Below are 22,787 nucleotides of genomic sequence, written 5' to 3' on the forward strand. Positions count from 1 at the left end.
AGACAGGGTTCGCATCTGCGACCCCTAAATAAAGCCCATGTCTCTTCCATGATAGCTAGTCTCATCTTCCATCTCACTTCTGGTTTAGACAAGGAAATAATGGAGGATAATTCATCAAATCACTTAATAATCTATACATAGTTTTAAATAAAATCGAGCCAGGGGATGTTAACAACGTGGTCTCGAGTTAAACAGTGTTTGATAAAAATTATTTTAAAAATGTCTTCTGGTTTAGACCAAATAGAGCGCTACAACTGCATGATATCTTTAATAAAGGACATCCATAATTCTTTACAGCAGATAAAGGAAGAAGGGCTTTTGGGGACAGCGAATAACCTCCTGACAAAGGAAATCTCAGCTATTTGTAATTGTTGGTATGGAGCGTTACCCCATATGCGGAGCTATAAGTCGCAGATGAATATATTTATCGTTGTGTAGGATTTACATCAATAGTTCCCAACCTTTTGACTTCTGTGGACCCCCACTTTATCTTTACTGGAACCCGGGGATCTCCACTGAATCATAATTGGGATCTGGGGACCCCCCACTGAGTCAATACTGGAAGCCGGGTACCCCGGCGGAAACATTAATGATTTGAAACACAAAACGATACAGAAACAAGCATTAATCAAACACATACACAAATGAAAACACATTGTATTTAATTTGCAAATAAATATAAAAAAAATAATTTTAGTAGGAAGGTTAGAGCTTTTCTAAATGAGTTGAAGCCACACCTCGTCCATATTAAATTCTGTTTGATGCTCCTGCACTGTTCACACAAATCAATCTGAGGATACTAGTGTCATTTTCAGTCTTCAATTTAAAATTCCTTGACACTTACAGTACATTGTAACATTTTCAATGGTACATTTAGCCACTTCATTTATATACAGTTTATTAATCTGTTAGTATTATTTAATTTTCAAAGCAGTCGTGGACACCCTGAGGAGGCTTTGCAGGTTGGGACCACTGGTCTACTTTTCCTTAATAGATTGGGAGTCTAGTTTTGTGGCACATCGAAACACTGCCTCAGACGTTTCTTTAACGTCATGAGTCTTCTTCAGGGGACTCTAAATACCAGTGTAGTCAAACTGTGTCCCTAGATACAAAAAGGTACTAACTCAGGGCATGTGTTTCTCTTTTTTTTTTTTTTAAGAAATGTCATAGTTTAGGTGTGTATTTTCCACATATCCTATTAAACGATTTATTAAGATTCACATTCAGGTTTAGTTCTTCAATGTAATGTGAAAAGGAATGTAAAAGCTTTAGAAAATCTACTCGAGCAGCAGCAAAATCAACTTGAGCAGCAGCACCCTTCTGGAACGCTGAGTGGTGCCACTCGTTTGTCAGTGCTGAACAAGCTCCTGGCACCAAAAACCAGCACAAGCAGCGCAATGTGCTAATTTCCACCTGTTTGTGGTACTCTGTGGAATTTTGCAGAGCTTTCATGTAAGTGCGGTACTCCACAGAGTAAAACTCCGCAAGTTCTGCCCACCCCTACTATTAACCCCATTTAGCCCATATCGGACCCTAGCAGTAGCATTCTCATACATATGCATTAGTAGATTAATTATTGCTTCATCAACCCTAAAAATCTCATAATCTGACATACCTTGGCATGGTTGACCCAGTCAGATGCCCTGCTAAGGACCATAAACGCCAAATAAAGGAAACCCTTCTTGCCTGGCATATTTGTCAATAAAAAGTTCTACGTTCAGGGACTGCTCTACTGTGCCCATACCCTTTCTAAACCTGTTGTGTAGCAATTTTAGTTATAGCTCCATTCATGTTATTTTAGTAAAACCAGGCCTGCAGCTGTGCACTTTAACCTAGATATATTTTATTCAGGTTCATTTATTATATTAACAATAGCCACATTTGCTGTCTTGTTTTATTTCTTTCTGTCTAGCTGTTCCTTGCCTACGTCAGCACTGCATTGTTAAACAAGACATTCCTTTCACTCTGTGCTTCTTTCAAGGCTGCAGTAAGATAGGTTGCCGGTAAACGTGGTAACGCTTTGTCTATGGTGTTCATAGAAATATACACACTCTTACGTGGGGATCGTTTCTTTGAACATCAGCTGTTTTATTATAAAAAACACTTCCCTGTCCCATACTCGTTAGAGGGAGATTCCAGCCAGATGACCAAGACTGTATGCTAATTGCTGAACGCTTCGCTCAGCTGCTTATGCAGACTTCAGGCCTTTGATAAGGTATGGGGGATTATGACTTCCCAGGGGAACCTGAAGGGCAGAACTAGAACTTAACATGCTGTGCCCTAATATAGCCTAGGTAGGAATTAGTCTATTGATTCTAGTGACAATATGGTAGCGTTATTTTTTTGCTTTACTCTCCTTGTCACAATTTTAATCCTGTCATGCTTTATCGTCCTGGTTATTGCAGTACATGCTTTATTATCTAAGATGCAGTTGCTTCAATAAAACCTTATTGAAACATATACTGCCTCCAACTGTTCTTGTGTATGTGAGACTAATGTAACTGAGAGAAACTGATGAGATCTGAGTGATCACGATAATCCTGAGGAGTCAATTGTGTCATGCGCTCAGTTGCCCAATCATCCCTGCTCTTGGGTGGAGATGAAAGCAAAAACAACGGATGATGGACGGAATGCAGAGCAAATCAAACATTCACCCTCAGTCACAGATCTGGGTTTAATCCAGCGTTTTTTTGCCTGCCATGCCATTCCAGTTTGGACCCAGCCATTTGCAAATCAGTCTTGACCCTGTTCCCCATGGGAACAGTCCAGCCTGAGCTGCCAGGCCAGGTCCTCCCTGGACCAGAAAAAGGCATCCTGGGACCGCTTTCCAGGTACCACCCTTCATCAGCCAGGCTAGCTTAAATCTGGTGGCATAGCAAGCACGGGACCCACGTCTGGGCATACCCTTCCCACTTGGGGCAAGAAAAGCAAAAACAACAGATGATGGACGGAATGCAGAGCAAATCAAACATTCATCCCCAGTCACAAATCTGGGTTTAATCCATCATTTTTTTTGCTTGCCATGCCATTCCAGTTTGGACCCAGCCATATGCAAATCAGTCTTGACCCTGTTTCCCATGGGAACAGTCCAGCCCAAACTGCCAAGCCAGGTCCTCCCTGCACCAGGAAAAAAGCATCCTGGGACCGGTTTCAGGGTATCACCCTTCATCAGCCAGGCTAGCTTAAATCTGGTGGCATAGCAAGCACGGGACCCATGTCTGGGCATACCCTTCCCACTTGGGGCGACAAAAGCAAAAACAACAGATGATGGACGGAATGCAGAGCAAATCAAACATTCACCCCCAGTCACAGATCTGGGTTTAATCCATCAGTTTTTTTTGCTTGCCATGCCATTCCAGTTTGGACCCAGCCATATACAAATCAGTCTTGACCCTGATCCCCATGGGAACAGTCCAGCCTGATCTGCCAGGCCAGGTCCTCCCTGGACCAGAAAAAAGCATCCTGGGACTGGTTTCAGGGTATCACCCTTCATCAGCCAGGCTAGCTTAAATCTGGTGGCATAGCAAGCACGGGACCCACGTCTGGGCATACCCTTCCCACTTGGGGCAACAAAAGCAAAAACAACAGATGATGGACGGAATGCAGAACAAATCAAACATTCACCCCCAGTCATAGATCTGGGTTTAATCCATCAGTTTTTTTTCCCCCCGCAGTGGCACACTGTCAGCAGTCAAGGGCTACTAGCCCATCCTCCCTCTTCTGAGGACCAACTGAACTGTGGAAGGGGCAGTCCTTGTGCACCTCACAGCACCTTTTGCCAGGGGCGCAACTAGACCCGAGCTTCAGGGGTGGCTAGTACTTCAAACTGTGGGTGTCGAGACATGCTCAAAGCCAGTATTAGGTCACACATTGGCAATTCCCATACGTCTGATATAAGCGTTCTAATACAGGCTAACAGCATTTGTACTTTCCTGTATCTTCATTCTTTAGCGCAATAAAGCCAAATCTATTGGCTTTGCCAATGCATTTCAAGAAGACAATGAGCACTCCATTAACTTAAACAGCATATGTCACACTTGCAAGCATCTGTCGTCTATAAGGTAGTTGGTACCTAGTGAGTGCTAGGCCTGGGGTGCATATTTGACACACAGAAAAGAAAGCGCTGAAGACTTACTGGAAAGGTGTATTTTCTTACTAAAAGCAACACAATGTGTGTAATAAACAAATGATTCACAAAATGATGTGGGGAGGGGGTCACCAGGAGCTTAAAAGGAAGGGTATCCAGAGAGCAACATAAGGGGAAAACATGCATGTACTGGCGTTTATGTATCATGGAGCTAGCTGTGGAGCAGGAGCTGAACATTATAGAAGGCGATGTAAGAATGTATACATCAACTGGAGGCCTAAACCTGCTTTTCGCATGCATTTACACGAATATCTTACACATTGACATTTTAGGCACAGTGAGATTAAGCAATTTGTCCAGAACTATAGTATTTTCAGGCAAGTGCCATGCTGGTATCAAACTAAAGTCCATCCTTAGTTAATGTAATGAAGCATTAAACAAAAGGTACAAGCTCAGGATGTGGTTGAAAATGGTCAATCCTGTGAACGCTCTAATTCTGCTGCTATTTTACCACAGGCCTTAGGCTGTGTTCCTCATGCTGTCTAGTAAGTAGATTGAATGCACATTATTTTGTTATGTATTGCATTGTGCATTATACGGTACATGGACAGCACCTTGGTTGTAAGGGTTATGACTGCCCATTTGCATAAATCCACTGGTTTAAAGTCAGGTATATATTCAGAGAGTGGGAGCACACAGTACAGGTAACTATGTGTAATGGTCTGATTTTACCTATGAGGGAGCATGATGACATCATAAACCAAGAGGCCAAAGGCCAAGTGATTTGCGTATGTCACCAGCACCTTAAGACGATGGTAAGATAGGGAAGTTTTACTGATAGTATGGATTTTTTATACTACATGGTTATTTTGGGGTAGTTAGCTTGAAAAAAGTAGTTTTGTTCAAGCTGCAGCTAACAATGAACAATTATCTGAATGCGAATGTTCATGGTTTTTTACCTGTCACAAATAAATTGTTAATAAAACAATGGGCTTTGGTGAGGTCAGCAAATGTATGCAATTCTGTGACTGCAGAGTTTACCACATAACAACATAACTATGAGCTTGCCACATAATTTGGAAATTTGTATATGTACCTAAAATGTTGTTTTTAGTTCAAATTGATTAAAATAATAGTGACCGAGAATGTCTCATATATTTTTAGTTTTGTTTGCATAATTTAGATAACCTTGAGCATTACTTGGTCTTCAATGTGTCCAGTTATGTAATCACGAATTACCTCATATATGTGGCACCTTTATTGAAGGCAGAGAGTCACTCACACACTTCACTCACTCTAATCAAGGCGATGCTTTGAATACTCTTATTTATAAATTCAATCTTATTTTTGCAAGGGACATGACAAATAATCAGACAAGAAAAATACCCACCTATACGGGAGTATGAATGGTAGTATTATTGATTTTATTCTTATTGGCTCCCCACTTTCAAGCTTAATTGTTGATTTTAAGATAATAACTCACTGTGCCAATGACCACAATCCTCTGAGCATAAAACTAGCCCTTAAAACTAGGGTAATTTTATCCAGAATAAAATGCAAGGGGAAGGTAGTTTTTAAAAGAAATTTTTCCCCCGTATGAAGTGGGATAGAGAAAACATTAACACCTTTCATGAGGATATTAGAACACAAAATAAGGCTCATATTAATAAATGTTTGTCTCTGCAACCTATCTGTGTCCATCTTGTAGTTGCCTATGAGTCTTTAAGTTGTGCTATTTCTGAGGCACTGATGTGTGCCAAGCATTCTAAAAGTGTAAAACTTCAACATTGGTTTAACTCGGCCTGCACGGCCGCCCACAGAGATCTAAAAATAGCCATTGAAACTACCTCTTTTAATCGTGATTTAGTCAAACAGGCTAGGGGTCGATATAAATTAGCCCATGAGGACAGGAAGAATGAAGTACGATCTAGAGCATGGGAAGACCTCATGGCAGCTATGGAATTTAGGGACCCCGCACAATTTTGGAAGGTGGCTAATCACCCGTATTTTTCAGGACAGGATAATAGGGAGGATGAATGCCTGATACCAGAGGGGGTCTGGGTGAAACACTTCACATCAGTATTTCAGTCTGTAAATTACCCTAATCATGGCAATGAGGTGCGTGGCTTTCTGGCACTGGTTATTTCAAAACCAAATAAGAGTGGATTACTATTTGAGGTACATGAGATAACCACAGTGATAAAAAAAAAAAATGAAATCAGGGAAATCGCCCGGCCCTGACAGGGTTCCAGTTGATTTATTTAAATTTTTACCTGATTTGTGGGCCCCGTTAATCACAAATGTTTTGAATAGTGCCATTAAAAGCTCTATCCCATCCTCATGGTTAACGGCAATAACTGTCCCGGTATTTAAAAAAGGCAATAGGCTTGACCCCACGTGGAATAGACCCATTTCTCTCATTGACTCTACGGCAAAGATTCTGGGGAGTGTTATCTTGAATCGGCTTGAGGAGTGGGTGACAAGGACAAAAATCTTATCGCCAATTCAATATGGCTTTAGGTCTGGATTAGGCACAGTGTAGTATTAGGCCCTAAATTTGCATCTCATTCTTAGCAAATATGTTACTGCCAAAAGGGAATCTATTCACTTAGCCTTCATAGATTTATCTAGCGCATTTGATATGGTGAACAGAGAGAAATTGTGGCCATTAATAGATACAATGGGGGTTGAGCAGGAATTGTTGGACCTGATCAAACGTTTATACTCTGATCTCACTATTTCAATTCAGTTTGGTCAACATGGTGAAAGGTCCCATCCCCTTGCTTCTAATCGGGGTGTTAGACAGGGTTGCACTTTGGCACCTTTTTTATTTTTGTTGTACACTAATGGGTTGTATAGTCATTTAGCACAAAATGGTAAAGATTTTCCTAGGATGGGTTTTAGACAACTGCCGATTTTATTATATGCCGATGATGCAGTTTTAATTGCCCGTACAGCTAATGGTTTACAGACCCTTTTGGATCTTTTTTTAACGTATACACAAGAGCTTGACCTGAAAGTTAATATTAACAAGTCCCATGTTATGATCTGTGGTCCTAGAAATACACGTACAAAATGTTTTATAATTGGGGGGGGGGGGGGATGAATACCTTAACAAAGGTGAAAGATTTTTGTTACTTAGGTTTGCACCTAAGTTCCTCTTTGTCATGGAACCCCCATTTGAACTTAAAGGTTCAACAAATGGAAAGAAATGTGGAAGCAATTTTTCGCTTTGCCCGTAGACTAGGACACAGACCAGTCCATCAGATCATTACACTCTATAAATCCAAATGTGTTTCAGTGGCAATTTACGGGGCGGGCCTTTGGGGATTATACCACCTCAACCGTATTACAACAGGCAGAGAATACATTTCTCCATCGGCTACTTTTGGTATCTAAAAATGTAGCGAATATTATCTGCCATGAGGAGTTGGGAATCCGTTATATTACAGATTTGATTGACATTGCCCCTCTTTTGTTATGGATAAAAGTATGGTTAAACCCCGCGGCTACTTTAACACAGGATTGTGTAAAAGACTGCATTTCGTTAGCGAACAATAACAAAATTCCATGGTTAAATTTTATTCAAAAAGGTTTCCAAAAATTGGACTTGGAGTTCACGTATCTTAAACCGGAACTTATGCAAACTCTAAGGAAACTGTTAAATCTTGTTACACTTAGTATGTCATGAATTATAGATATCAAGAAGCAAATAAATTGAAATCTTTTGAGTCATATGTACATATTTCGACTTCAAACTCGATAGAACCTTATTTTATCTGGTTTCCGTTTCCTTCCCTGTATTCTTTACTTGTACTTTTTAGATTTAATATGATTCATTTTAGAGTGGTGTTTCCAACAAAATGCATGTGGAAAAAAATATTACCGCCATGCCCCTGTGACAATGTTTGCTTTTACTGTTGTTTAGGATTTTATAAGTATTAAATATTATTTATTGATTTAGAATGGCTAAGGGATATGTTTAGATTTCAAGTTCTGTGATATTAGCAGATTGATGAAACTGGCCTTCTGAAGTAAGTAATAAGGATTGTATTTTTATGGTGATATATATGTATGCATGTGCACTTTTGTGGCAGTATGAAGAATAAAGATTTTTGACTGACTCACTGGTCTTCAATGACGCATAATCCTACAAGCCTTGACATTGTTAAAGTTATGCAGAGTGGTTTGGGGGTTATCAAAAAGTCAAAATCCATATTTCACAGGCAACCATTAAATGTTTTCCATATTTCAAGTTCCTTATGTTACATGTTTACTGTACCACTGCTTTTTCCGCAGTGAAAACACCAGAATGTGCACGTGCCCTCAGTCATAGTTTCTTTCTCTCTTAATAAAAGAGGGTTGGACAAAGATTTTGAGATCTGAATGTTCAATCAATCAATCAGGATTTATAAAGCGTGGCAAATCACTTGTGAGTTTCTCGAGGCACTGAAGTTGACAGCTGCTTCGCAGTGCTCTGTTCGTTCCAAACAGCCAGGTCTTGAGTCCTTTTCTGAATTCCAGGAGTGATACGGCGTTCCTGAGCTGCAGGGGAAGCTCATTCCAGGCTTTTCCTGGCAGGGGAGAGAATGCGCGTCCTCCACTGTTGGATCGGCGGATCTCAATGGGATCTGTGAGGGAAAGGGAGGCGGATCACAGGTTTCTGTTCACATGCTGCATCATAAATTCATCTTGGAAGTAGTGTGTGTAGCCATGTTTGCAAAGCAGCTGAAGTTGTACAAAATAATGTCTATTCTTTTTATGGTGAGCATCCGCAGCACAATACACTTCTGCAGGATCAGACTGAGACACATGAGGATAGCCAGATGAAGACCTAGGTTCAGGCCCAAGCATGTGTAAGTGGTACCCCTCTCACCGGGCTCCTGCAGCTAGTGCACAACGCCTGCGCTCTCAACCAGTGTGTTGCTCTTGCTCTTCCACCTGAACAGATGTCTCTTACAGGGATATGGGAGGTAAAGCTAGAAGTGAAATGAAGTGCTTGAATTGGATCCTTCGCCTTCGTTTCTGCTGCCACCAACGATTATCATGCATGCACGGAGGCTGCTGCAGGAAATCCCTCTTCCTGTACCCTCGATGATGAGCTCCTTGCACAGAGTTTGTACTTTACACCTCCAACCACTCACATTGGGGTTTGCCTGCTTCAGCGAAGTCCAGGGAAGTGACAGGACTAGGATTAGCACTTGGATCGGCAGCAGATGGCAGCATTGTACATGATGTGCAGCAGCAGGCTGGCATGAGATTCTTCCAGTGACCGCAGTACTCGGAGGGACAGCAGCAGGGAGTGACAGGAGTAGGATTAGCGCTTGGATGGGCAGCGGATGGCAGCATTGTACAGGATGTGACGCAGCGTGCTGGCATGAGATTCTTCCAGTGACCGCCGTACTCGGAGAGACAGCAGCAGGGAGTGACAGGAGTAGGATTAGCACTTGAATCAGCAGCGGATGGCAGCATTGCACATGATGTGCAGCATCGGGCTGGCGTGAGATTCTCCCAGTGACCGCAGTACTCGGAGGGACACCAGCAGGGAGTGACAGGAGTAGGATTAGCGCTTGGACGGGCAGCGGATGGCAGCATTGTACATGATGTGCAGCAGCGGGCTGGCGTTAGATTCTCCCAGTGACCGCAGTACTCGGAGGGACAGCAGCAGGGAGTGACAGGAGTAGGATTAGCGCTTGGATGGGCAGCGGATGGCAGCATTGTACAGGATGTGAAGCAGCGGGACGGCGTGAGATTCTCCCGTGATTGCAGTATTCGGATGGACAGCAGCAGGGAGTGACAGGAGTAGGATTAGCACTGGGATTGGCAGCAGATGGCAGCATTGTACAGGATGTGATGCAGCGGGCTGGCGTGAGATTCTCCCGTGACTGCAGTACTCGGAGGGACAGCAGCAGGGAGTGACAGGAATAGGATTAGCGCTGAGATCGGCAGCAGATGGCAGCATTGTACATGATGTGCAGCAGCGGGCTGGCGTGAGATTCTCCCAGTGACCTCAGTACTCGGAGGGACAGCAGCAGGGAGTGACAAGAGTAGCATTAGCACTGAGATCAGCAGCAGATGGCAGCATTGTACATGAAGTGCAGCACCGGGCTGGTGTGAGATTCTCCCAGTGACCGCAGTACTCGGAGGGACAGCAGCAGGGAGAGACAGTAGGGGGATTAGCACTTGGATCGGCAGCGGATAGCAGCATTGTACATGATGCGCAGCAGTGGGCTGGCGTGAGATTCTCCCAGTGACCGCAGTACTCGGAGGGACAGCAGCAGGGAGTGACAGGACTAGGATTAGCACTGAGATCGGCAGCAGATGGCAGCATTGTACATGATGTGCAGCAGCAGGCTGGCGTGAGATTCTTCCAGTGACTGCAGTACTCGCAGGGACAGCAGCAGGGAGTGACAGGACTAGGATTAGCACGGAGATCGGCAGCAGATGGCAGCATTGTACATGAAGTGCAGCAGCGGGCTGGTGTGAGATTCTCCCAGTGACCGCAGTACTCGGAGGGACAGCAGCAGGGAGAGACAGTAGTGGGATTAGCACTTGGATCGGCAGCGGATAGCAGCATTGTACATGATGCGCAGCAGTGGGCTGGCGTGAGATTCTCCCAGTGACCGCAGTACTCGGAGGGACAGCAGCAGGGAGTGACAGGACTAGGATTAGCACTGAGATCGGCAGCAGATGGCAGCATTGTACATGATGTGCAGCAGCAGGCTGGCGTGAGATTCTTCCAGTGACTGCAGTACTCGCAGGGACAGCAGCAGGGAGTGACAGGACTAGGATTAGCACTGAGATCGGCAGCAGATGGCAGCATTGTACATGATGTGCAGCAGCAGGCTGGCGTGAGATTCTTCCAGTGACCGCAGTACTCTGAGGGACAGCAGCAGGGAGCAACAGGAGTGCGATTAGCGCTTGGATGGGCAGCGGATGGCAGCATTGTACATGATGTGCAGCAGCGGGCTGACGTGAGATTCTTCCAGTGACCGCAGTACTTGGAGGGACAGCAGCAGGGAGTGACAGGAGTAGGATTAGCACTTGGATGGGCAGCGGATGGCAGCATTGTACATGATGTGCAGCAGTGGGCTGACGTGAGATTCTTCCAGTGACCGCAGTACTCGGAGGGACAGCAGCAGGGAGCAACAGGAGTGCGATTAGCGCTTGGATGGGCAGCGGATGGCAGCATTGTACATGATGTGCAGCAGCGGGCTGACGTGAGATTCTTCCAGTGACCGCAGTACTTGGAGGGACAGCAGCAGGGAGTGACAGGAGTAGGATTAGCACTTGGATGGGCAGCGGATGGCAGCATTGTACATGATGTGCAGCAGTGGGCTGACGTGAGATTCTTCCAGTGACCGCAGTACTCGGAGGGACAGCAGCAGGGAGTGACAGGAGTAGGATTAGCACTTGGATGGGCAGTGGATGGCAGCATTGTACAGGATGTGATGCAGCGTGCTGGCGTGAGATTCTCCCAGTGACCGCAGTACTCAGAGGGGCACCAGCAGGGAGCGACAGGAGTAGGATTAGCACTTGGATGGGCAGCGGATGGCAGCACTGTACATGATGTGCAGCAGTGGGCTGACGTGAGATTCTTCCAGTGACCGCAGTACTCAGAGGGACAGCAGCAGGGAGCGACAGGAGTAGGATTAGCACTTGGATGGGCAGTGGATGGCAGCATTGTACATGATGTGCAGCAGCGGGATGGCGTGAGATTCTTTCAGTGACCGCAGTACTCAGAGGGACAGCAGCAAGGAGTGACAGGATATGATGGAAGCAATAGTCGCTTGCAGAGACCGAAGGGGTTCGGCAGTATTAAGGCCTGCAGGCACTGAAAGCAAGACCCGGTGACGGCAGGAAGGGTCCAGAATATGACTTGTGTAGGAGAGGAGATAAATGCAGGAGTATGTGTGACGGAGGTTTCAGGACAGGAAACATCTCTACAGTATCTTAAGTAAAAACAGGATTAGAGTGAGAGTACATGTGCCGAGATAGGGGATGCTGAGTGAGCGTGGCAGCAGCACTCGCGGTTTCATTCACTGACTCATTCACCCATCTCAAGGGATCTGGCATCGCTCCAGAGATCCGAATGTACCATTCACCCTGAACCGCACACGAGTGATGGACGTTTGCGCCACAGCTGTGTCTGTTATAAATGGAAGATGAGCCTGCAATGCTGCTACCATCTGTGAGCGAAGGAGTAGGTTTATAGCTGTCAATAGGTACCCGCTCTTTGAAGAAAAAGCACTTGTACTTTAGGGATCCACTTTGTAGTGATCCGGACGCTGCTGCTGTCCAGGCAACACCTGCTCTGTAAGAGAGGTAAGATTGCTTTGCTATCCCCTCAGTTGTACCTGTGCTATAAGGGAAGGAAGCTTGCAGTTCTAGTGTCCCAGCAGTACCCCTTCTGTGAGAAAGAGTTATGCATTTGCGGTAGTCTTGGATTTCCACCAGTTTTTCGACAGAAGGAAGCTTTCACTCAAGGTGTCCCTTCTGTACCTCTTCTGTGTTTGGCAACACCTTGTCCTATGTCTCCTACGGCACCGCATGCCCAGTACCCAGTGTTTCTTTACGAGGGCAGCCATCAATGCAATGTTACAAAAGTCAAAACAAATGAATTGTCAATACCTGCTGTATACAAGGGGCTAGTGATAAGAGTATTCTGCCCACAATAGCTAAGGGTTTAGGCTTGATGGTTCAGAATTGACTGGCGGATGACCCGTGAGAGGGAAGTACCCAGTAGCCTTCAGCAAGGCAAGGGAAGCGGTGCACCAGATGTGGGTCCTTGTTGTGGCGCACATTTTCCATCCTACTAAGGGGACCAAACCTGCCTGTGTTTCACCAATTGTCCTGACAAACTGATTTAAACTGAGCATATTTCCCTGTTTTCAGAGAGAGCCAACTGAGCAGAGGGAAGTAAGTTCCTATGCAGTTCAGACTTAGCAGCCAGTAGCAGAAAACATTTTGGGTACCACAGAGACTTTTTAAAAAGTTGCATTTCATTCTCCTTAGTGCTACATTGCCTGTGCTGGTGAGCGCTGTCAGTTCTCATGGTCTATCCCTCAGCCCTTGCAGATTTGTACTCTTAATTCTATGTTTGTGCAATGTTTCTGGGTTTCAAAGTATGGTCACCCTACATGCTATCCAAACTGAACTACAGAACAAACCGGAGGAAGAGGAGTACAGTGACCGGCAGCTCTATGCCGCCGTCTGTATAGACTGTTAAAAAACTGAGTGAAATGATGTCTCTGTCAAGCCTCCGCCCTGACGCCAGACCCTCCTGATATACTCACAAGCAACTTCAGTGCAGGCAGCCTTAGCTGGCTTTTCTGTGGGTATAGGACAGGCAGCCAGGAGCATGTTACAGAGAGGACTGAGTCTGGACCCCCATGGGACCATCTTTTAAGAGTCCCTGTCCCCACTGCTAAATGATGGTGCCGCCCACCAGTAACCACCAAAAAGGAAATAAGTACTGCCCTACCCCAACTTCACTTTGTATCTTCTTATTTTCTTGAGCTAATACTTGGAATTTTCAGAAGCAAAATCACAACACCTCCGGATGCAGGATGCTTTTGGTAGAAATAGCCGAACTACCCAGTGATCAATAAATAAGTGCAAAGCCATTTAAAAACAAAAAAACAAAAAAAAAACTGCTCCCTAGTTTTTGCATTTAAATAGCACATACTATCCCTAGAATGTGTGTCAACCACTATATGAATGCAATTATAATTCAAGAAACTTTGAGACACGTACATACTGGGATGCCCTGGGGTGCTGTAACAAAAGGCATGAGCCTTTGAGGCTCACCGCCAGGTGTTACTCTTCCTGCAGGGGGAGGTGAGAAGCACCTCCACCCAGTACAGGCTTTGTTACTAGCCGCAGAGTGACAAAGGCACTCTCCCCATGTGGCCAGCAACATGTCTGGTGTGTGGCAGGCTGCCAAAACTAGTCAGCCCACACTGGAAGTCGGGTATGTTTTCAGGGGGCATCTCTAAGATGCCCTCTGGGTGTATTTCACAGTAAAATGTACACTGGCATCAGTGTGCATGTATTGTGCTGAGAAGTTTGATACCAAACTTCCCAGTTTTCAGTGTAGCCGTTATGGTGCTGTGGAGTTCGTGTATGACAGACTCTCAGACCATATACTCTTATGGCTACCCTGCACTTACAATATCTAAGGTTTTGCTTAGACACTGTAGGGCCATAGTGCTCATGCACATATGCCCTCACTTGTGGTATAGTGCACCCTGCCTTAGGGCTGTAAGGCCTGCTAGAGGGGTGACTTACCTATGCCACAGGCAGTGTGAGGTTGGCATGGCACTCTGAGGGGAGTGCCATTTTTTCCCCACCAGCACACACAAGCTGTGAGGCAGTGTGCATGTGCTGAGTGAATGGTCCCCTGGGTGGCATAGTACATGCTGCAGCCCTTAGAGACCTTCCCTGGCATCAGGGCCCTTGGTACTAGGGGTACCATTTACAAGGGACTTATCTGGGTGCCAGGGCTGTGCCAATTGTGGGAACAAAGGTACAGTTTAGGGAAAGAACACTGGTGCTGGGGCCTGGTTAGTAGGGTCCCAGCACACTTCTCAGTCATAACTGGCATCAGCAAAAGGCAAAAAGTCAGGGGGTAACCATGCCAAGGAGGCATTTCCTTACAAAACTCCTATGAGGGTGGTTAGTTCTAACTATTTTCACCTACGTAGGGACACATGTTAGACCTGTCAACCATGGTGTGGTCTTCCTTCAAATGTTTTTCCTTCACCCTTCCTGTTTTTTTAATTTTGTTTCTGTTGGCATTAGGACTCTGTGCACTTTACCACTGCTAAAGTGCTTGTGCTCTCCCCCTTAAACAAGTTACAATTGTTCTATACCCGATTGCCACACTAAACTTACTTCTAAGTCCCCAGTAAAGTGGAACAACATGAACATGTACCCTGGGCCTGTAAATTAAATGCTACAAGTGGGCCTGCAGCACTCATTGTGCCACTGACGAAAGTAAAACTTTAAAACACGTCTCAGGCTTGTCTTTGTAGTCTGTAGCGCCGTTGTAAACTGTCATTTTTACCTGGCAAAATAAAAGGCCTGAACCTTCCTTTTTAATACATATGTGATTTGTAAGGTAGGCCCTAAACAGCCCACAGAGCAGGATGTAGTGTGTTTAAAAAGTACAATGAGTATTTTTATGTTTTAGATGTCCCAGTAATGAAAAACTCCTAAATTAATTTTTCACTATTGCAAGGCATACTTCTCCCATAGGAAAAGATTGGATTACCCCATTACATTTAATATGTGCAAATGTTTGATTGGGAAGACGTAGGAAAATCACGTTTGGACTCAAATGAATTATAATTTAAAATCCTCTTTATTGGCAGACTCAAATGTTAAATTACAATTCTTTAAAAAACTCTTTTAGAAAGTTGCGATTTTTTTGTCACAACAATTTGAGGCCTGTGTTCTGGGGCACATGAGTGTAAAACGTTTGGCAGTTGCCTTTGTATAGTCCTCCGAGACACTGAGACAAAGGGGGATTAGCTGTTGGCAGGATGGGCCATCTGCCATGATGGGTGGGTAGGAGCTGCCACCTGCCCCACTTAAACTGCCCCCACCACATTCACAAAGGAACTAGGCACCAGCCCTTTGCCATCCCAGACTATATGGAGTCTTGGCAGGAGAACAGAAGAACTTTTGATAACCAGATGTGGGGGTAGCCAGGATGTCACCTCCACTTTAATGGGTGGCAATCAGGCTGTAGGAAGCTGGCTCTGTATATACTATATCAAAATGAGATATAGTGTGCACAGACAGCAGGGGTTCCCCACAAGGCTTGACAGAGGCAATAATAGATAATACTAATGCTCCATTTGTGGTAGTGCGGTCAAGTAGTTATCAGAGGGTAGGATTAAGCATTTGTTGTACACACACACGCAATAAGTGAAAACACACACTCAATGGACTTAACTCCAGACCAATTGGTTTTCATTTAGAAAAATATTCTTTCTTAATTTATTTCTAGAACAAGATTCATTTAGCAGGTAAGTACATTAAATGAAAGGTACTTTGCATAGTACTCAACAAAGTACACAGTTTTCTTTAAAATGGCAAAAAACTATTTTAAAAGTGGACACTGCAATTTTCAACAGTTCCTGGGGGAGGTAAGTAAAGTACAGTTTTTGAGGTAGGTAACAAACTTATGGGTTCAGTATCCGGGGCACAGGTAGCCCACCGTTGGGGGTTGAAGCTAACCCCAAACACTCAGCAACACAGGGCCAGTTAGGTGGAGAGGTCAAACAGGAGCCAAAATAACGTGGGCCCCTATGGAGACGGTGGTACTCCAGTTCCAGTCTGCTCGCAGGTAAGTACCTGCGTTTTTGGAGGGCAAACCAGGGGGGTTTAGAGGAGCACTGGGTGGGGGGCCAAGTAGACACCAAACACGCACCATCAGCGGCACAGGGGAGGCCAGTTGCAGGGTGCAAATAGGGCATCGGGTTCCCAATGGAACTCAATGGGCAGACTGGTGGGCGGGGCTGCACTGCTTTTCCAGGCGTCCGATATCTTCATCCCAGCCAGTCTCGGTCAGGGGGATCCTCAGGATTCCCTCTGCAGGCATCGTCGTGGGAAGGGCGGGGGGGGTGGGGGGGGGGCTTTGAGGTCAGCCCAGGGTGGACACTTAGTCAGAATTGGCTGGGGGTCCTCTCTGTTTGGTTGGTTCCTCTGGACACGGGCCGGGGGTGTCAGGTGCAGAGTAGTTTGGACTCGCACTTCTGGAGTGAGGTGGGAGTCCCTTTAAAGATGGTTGCTTTTTCTTCTTGTTGGACAGGTCCACTGTCCACTGGAGTTTCTTGGTCCTTGGTAAGGCAGGCAGTCCCCTGGAGGCTTTTCAGGGGTTGCTGGTCCTGCAGAATGCGTTGCTTCTTCTTTTACAGCTTTTTGAAGTAGGAGACGGGCCGGTAGGGCTGGGGCCAAGTCACTTGTGGTCTCCTCCTCTTCTCTAGGGGGTTTTCAGCTCAGCAGTCCTTCTTCTTTCTTGAGGTCGTAAGGAATCTGAAGAGCTGGGTTCCGTGTCGCTCCTAAATACTAAATTTAGGGGTGTGTTTAGGGTCAGGGGGCAGTAGCCAATGGATACTGTCCCGGAGGGTGGCTTCACCCTCCTTGTGCCCACTCCATCTGGTGAGGGGGCACATCCCTATCCCTATTGGTCTTAATCCTCCAAAGCAAGATGGAGGATTTCTCAAGGAGGGGGGTCACTTCAGCTCTGGACACCTTAAGGGTGGTCCTGGATGAGGGGGTGACTCCTCATTTTTCTCATTATCCCTTTGAACTTGCCGTCAAAAGTGGGGGCTCGTCCCCAGGTGTTATAGTTCCTGCAGGGGGAGGTGTGAAGCACCTCCACCCAGGACAGGCTTTGTTTCTGACCACAGGGTGCACAAAGGCACTCCCCCCCATGTGGTCCGAAACTCGTCGGGAAGTGGCATGCTGGCATAACCCAGTCAGCCTTACACAAGCAGTTGGGTTAACAAACATGGGACATCTCTGATGCCCTCTGTGGGTTTTTTTCAATAAATCCCACACTGGCATCAGTGTGGGTTTATTGTGCTGAGAGGTTTGATACCAAACTTCCCAGTATTCAGTGTAGCCATTATGGTGCTGTGGAGTTCGCAATGACAAACTCCCAGACCATATACACAGTATGGCTACCCTGCACTTACAATGTCTAAGAACTGGCAGACACTGTAGGGGTATAGTGCTCATGCAGCTATGCCCTCACCTGTGGTATAGTGCACCCTGCCTTAGGGCTGTAAGGCCTGCTAGAGGGGTGACTTACATATGCCACAGGCAGTGGTTTGTGGGCATGGCACTCTGAGGGGCGTGCCAAGTTGACTTTGTCTTTTCTCTCCACTAGCACACACAAGCAGCAAGGCAGTGTGCATGTACTAAGTGAGGGGTCCCCTAGGGTGGCATAATACATGCTGCAGCCCTTTAGGGACCTTCCCTGGCCACAGGGCCCTTGGTACTAGGGGTACCTTTTACAAGGGACTTAACTGTGTGCAAGGGCTGTGCCAATTGTGGGAAGAAAAGTACAGTTTTAGGGAAATACTACTGGTGTTGGGGCCTGATTAGCAGGGCCCCAGCACACTTTCAATCAAAGTTGGCATCAACACTAGGCAAAAAGTGTGTGTGTGTGTGTGTGTGTGTGTGTGTGTGTGTGTGTGTGTGTGTGGTGTGTGTGTGTGTGTGTGTGTGTGGGGGGGGGGGGGGGATAACCATGTCAACAGTGGCATTTTCCAACCACCAACCCCCACCTCCCCCAAATGAAAAATAATGAGACTAACCTTTCCCAAGAGAGTCTTCATTGTCCAAGTGGAAGAACCTGGAAAGACCTTCTACACTGGCATGGGCAGTCCTACGTCTGTGTTCCACTACAAAGTCCATTCCCTGTAGGGATATGGACCACCTCAAAAGTTTAGGGTTCTCTCCTTTCATTTGCATGAGCCACCTGAGAGGTCTGTGGTCAGTTTGAACAATAAAGTGAGTGCCAAACAAGTATGGTCAACTTTTTCAGGGACCAAACCACAGCAAAGGCCTCCCTCTCAATGGCACTCCAACGCTACTCCCTAGGGAGTGACCGCCTGCTAATGAAAGCAACAGGCTGGTCAAAGCCATCATCATTTGTTTGGGATAGGACTGCTCCTATCCCATGTTGAGAGGCATCTGTCTACACAATTAATTGCTTAGAATAATCTAGAGCTTTTAGAACTAGTGCTGAGCACATAGCTTCTTTTAGAGTGTCAAATGCCTTTTGACAGTCTAGGGTCCAATTTACCTTCTTGGGCATTTTCTTAGAAGTTAATTCTGTGAGAGGAGCCACAATGGACCCGTATCCATTCACAAACCTCATGTAATACAGAGTTAAGCCAAGGAATGCCCTGACTTGAGCCTGGGTTTTTGGAGCCTCCCAATCCAGAATTGTCTGGATCTTGGCTTGTAAAGGTTGCACTTGGCCTTCACCTACAAGGCGGCCCAAATATACAACTGTTCCCTACCCTATCTAGCATTTGGATGCCTTGATAGAGAGGCCTGCTGCTTGCAAGGCCTGCAAAACCTTCCCCAGGTGGTTCAGGTGATCCTGCCAGTTGAAACAAAAGACAGCAATATCGTCTAGATAAGTGCACTAAAGAACTCCGAACCAGCAAGGACTTGATTCACCAGCCTTTGGAAGGTGGCAGGGGCATTCTTTAAGCCAAAGGGCATAACAGTGAACTGATAATGCCCATCGGGTGTTGAGAATGCTGTTTTCTTTTTGGTTCCGGGTGCCATCTTAATTTGCCAGTACCCTGCAGTTAAGTCAAAGATACCTAAGAATTTGGCTGCACCTAGTTTGTCAATAAGTTAATCTGCTCTGGGTATGGGGTGAGCATCTGTCTTGGTGACAAGATTGAGTCCTCTGTAATCCACACAAAACCTCATTTCTCTCTTTCCATCCTTGGTATGAGGTTTGGGGACTAAGACCACTGGGCTAGCCCAGAAGTTGTCAGAGTGCTCTATTACCCCTAACTCCTGCATGTTGTGGACTTCCAATTTGATGCTCTCTTTGACTTGTTCAGACTGTCTGAATATTTTGTTTTTGCCAGGTAAACTGTCTCCTGTGTCCACATCATGGGTACACAGGTGTGTCTGACCAGGGGTCAAAGAGAAGAGCTCAGCATACTGCTGCAGGACTTGCCTACAGTCAGCCTGCTGTTGGGCAGAAAGGGTGTCTGAATAGACCACTCCATCTACTGTCCCATCCTTAGGGTCAGGTCAGGACAGTGACAGGTTCACTCTCTGCCTCCTGATCCTCATCAGTAACCATCAGCATGGTTATGTCTACCTTTTCATTGAAGAGTTTTAGGCGGGTACCATGGATCACCCTTTTGGGGGTCCTGCTAGTGCCCCTATCCACCAGATAAATGACCTGACTCTTTTTCTCAAGAACTGGGTAAGGGCCACTCCATCTGTCCTGAAGTGCAGCCTTTTGGTCATACTACAACTTCTGGGGTAGTTGGCTGGCCTCAAGGTTTTTGGATGCCTTTTTCATGTACTCAGCCATCCTTGAGCAAAGGCCCAGCACATAGTCCACCACATCTTGTTTAGGCTCATGGAGAGGTTTCTCCCAGCCCTCTTCAACAAGTGCCAGTGGTCCCCTTACAGGATGGCCAAACAGAAGCTCAAAGGGGGAACCCCTACTCCCTTCTGTGGCACCTCTCTGTAGACAAAACACAAGCATGGCAGGAGGACATCTCATCTGCTTTTGAGTTTTTCAGGGAGCCTCATAATCATGTCCTTCAATGTCTTGTTAAACCTTTCAAAAAGGCCATTGGTTTGTGGATGATAGGGTGTGGTGAATTTATAAATCACCCCACACTCATTCCACATGTGTTTGAGGTAAGCTGACATGAAGTTGGCACCTCTGTCAGAAACCACCTCCTTAGGGAAACCCACTCTGGTAAACATACCAATTAGGGCCTTGGCTACTGCAGGGGCAGGAGTCGACCTAAGGGGAATTGCTTTAGGGTGTCTGGTAGCATGATCCACTACTACCAGTATGTATTGATCCCCTGAGGCTGTGGGAGGCTCATGTGGACCCACAATGTCCACACCAACCCTTTCAAAGGGGACCCCCACCACTGGAAGTGGAATGAGGGGGGCCTTTGGATGACCACCTGTCTTGCCACTTGCTAGACAGGTGACACAGGAGCTACAAAACTTCCTTACTTTCTGGGACATATTGGGCCAATAGAAATGGTTCACTAATCTGTTCCATGTCTTGGTTTGTCCCAAATGCCCAGCTAGGGAGATACATGGGCCAATGTGAGGATGAACTCTGAACACTTGAAGCACTACCAGTCTGCTAGTGGCACCAGGTTTGGGATCTCTTCCCTCAGTGAAAAGGAGTCCATCCTCCCAACAGACCATGTGGGAGCCACTGACTTCTCCCTTCTCCTGTTCAGCAGCTTGCTGTCTCAGGCCTTCAAGAGTGGGTCAAGTATTTTGTCCCTGGCACAGCTGTTCCCTTGAGGGTCCCCCTGAGCCCAAGAGCTCCACCTGGTAAGGTTCCAACTCCATGGACGCAGTTCCCTCTGGGGATAGGACATCTTCCTGGGAAGAGAGGTCCTGTTTCTTTTGCTGTACAGTGGCTGGTCCCCCAGCCCGCTTACCTTTTCTCTTGGAAGGTTGGGCCATTATTCCAGACTCCAACACTTCTTTTTCACCCTGTGCTCTGCTCTTGTTTTTACACACACCAGTTCAGGGATGCCCAGCATGGCTGCATGGATTTTTGAATTCTACCTCAGCCCATGCTGAGGACTCCACATCATTCCCTACCTAACATTCTACTGGGATTGCAGAAGAGACCACCACCTGTTTCAGGCCAGTAACCCCTCCCCATTCTAAAGTCACCATAGCCACAGGATGGACTTTAGTTTCATTATCAGCATTGGTAACTGGATACGTTTGTCCAGCCAAATACTGTTCTGGGGAAACCAGTTTCTCTGTCACCATGGTGACACCGGCACCTGTATCCCCCAGGGCTTCTACTTTTGTGCCATTTATTAGGAGCTGCTGCCTGTATTTTTGCATGTTAGATGGCCAGGCAGCTAGTGTGGTTATATCCACCCCACCCTCAGAGACTAAAGTAGCCTCAGTGTGAACCCTGATTTGCTCTGGGTACACTGTTGATCCCACCTGGAGACTGGCTATTCTAGTGCTAACTGGAGTAGAATTAGTGGGTCTTTGCTTGGGACAGTCCTTGTCTCCAGGTTGGTGTCCTTGCTGTCTACAGGTGTGACATCAGGCCTTCTTGGGATCAAAATTGTTACCCTTATACCCGTTTGTGGACTGTGAAGAGGCTCGAGACCCACCCTCCTGAGCAAGTTTTGGGGGCCCTGGAGAAGACTTTTGTTTTGTCCTTGGTGTCTCACCACCTTTTCCCTGGGGAGGCTTTGTGACCCCTTTCTTTTTGTCACCCCCTGTGGAAGTCTTGGTCACCCTTGTCTTGACCCAGTGGTCTGCCTTCTTTCCCAATTATTGGGGAGAAAATGGACCTAGGTCTACCAGATGTTGATGCAACTTGTCAATGAAGCAGTTACTTAACAGATGTTCTTTCATAAATACATTATACAGCCCATCATAGTTATGCACTCCACTGCCAGTTATCCAACCATCTAGTGTTTTGACTGAGTAGTCAACAAATTCAACCCAGGACTGGCCCAAGGTTTTGTGAGCCACCCTGAACCTAATTCTGTTTTCCTCAGTTGAGAATCCAAATCCCTCAATCAGGATAGCCTCCATGAAGTCATAAGATTCTGCATCCTTACCAGAGACAGTGAGGAATCTAACCTTACATTTACCTGTGAACAGTTCCCAAAGGAGAGCTCCCCTGTGAGACCTGTTTAACTTTCTGGTTGCGCCAGCTCTCTCAAAAGCTGTGAACCATTTGGTGATGTCATCACCTTCTTCATATTTTGAGACAATCACTTTGGGGATTTTTAGGATATCAGTATTCTCTCTGACCCTATTTATGTTGTTGCCACCATGTATAGGTGCTACACCCATTTCTGCTCTCTCCCTTCCTATAGCTAGGAGCTGTTTCTCCAAAGTTATTCTTTTGGCCATCCTTGCTAAAAGGGTGTCCTCCTCATTGAGGCTGCCTACAATGTTC

Source organism: Pleurodeles waltl, chromosome 7, assembly GCF_031143425.1.
Source record: "Pleurodeles waltl isolate 20211129_DDA chromosome 7, aPleWal1.hap1.20221129, whole genome shotgun sequence".
NCBI classification, from domain to species: Eukaryota; Metazoa; Chordata; class Amphibia; order Caudata; family Salamandridae; genus Pleurodeles; species Pleurodeles waltl.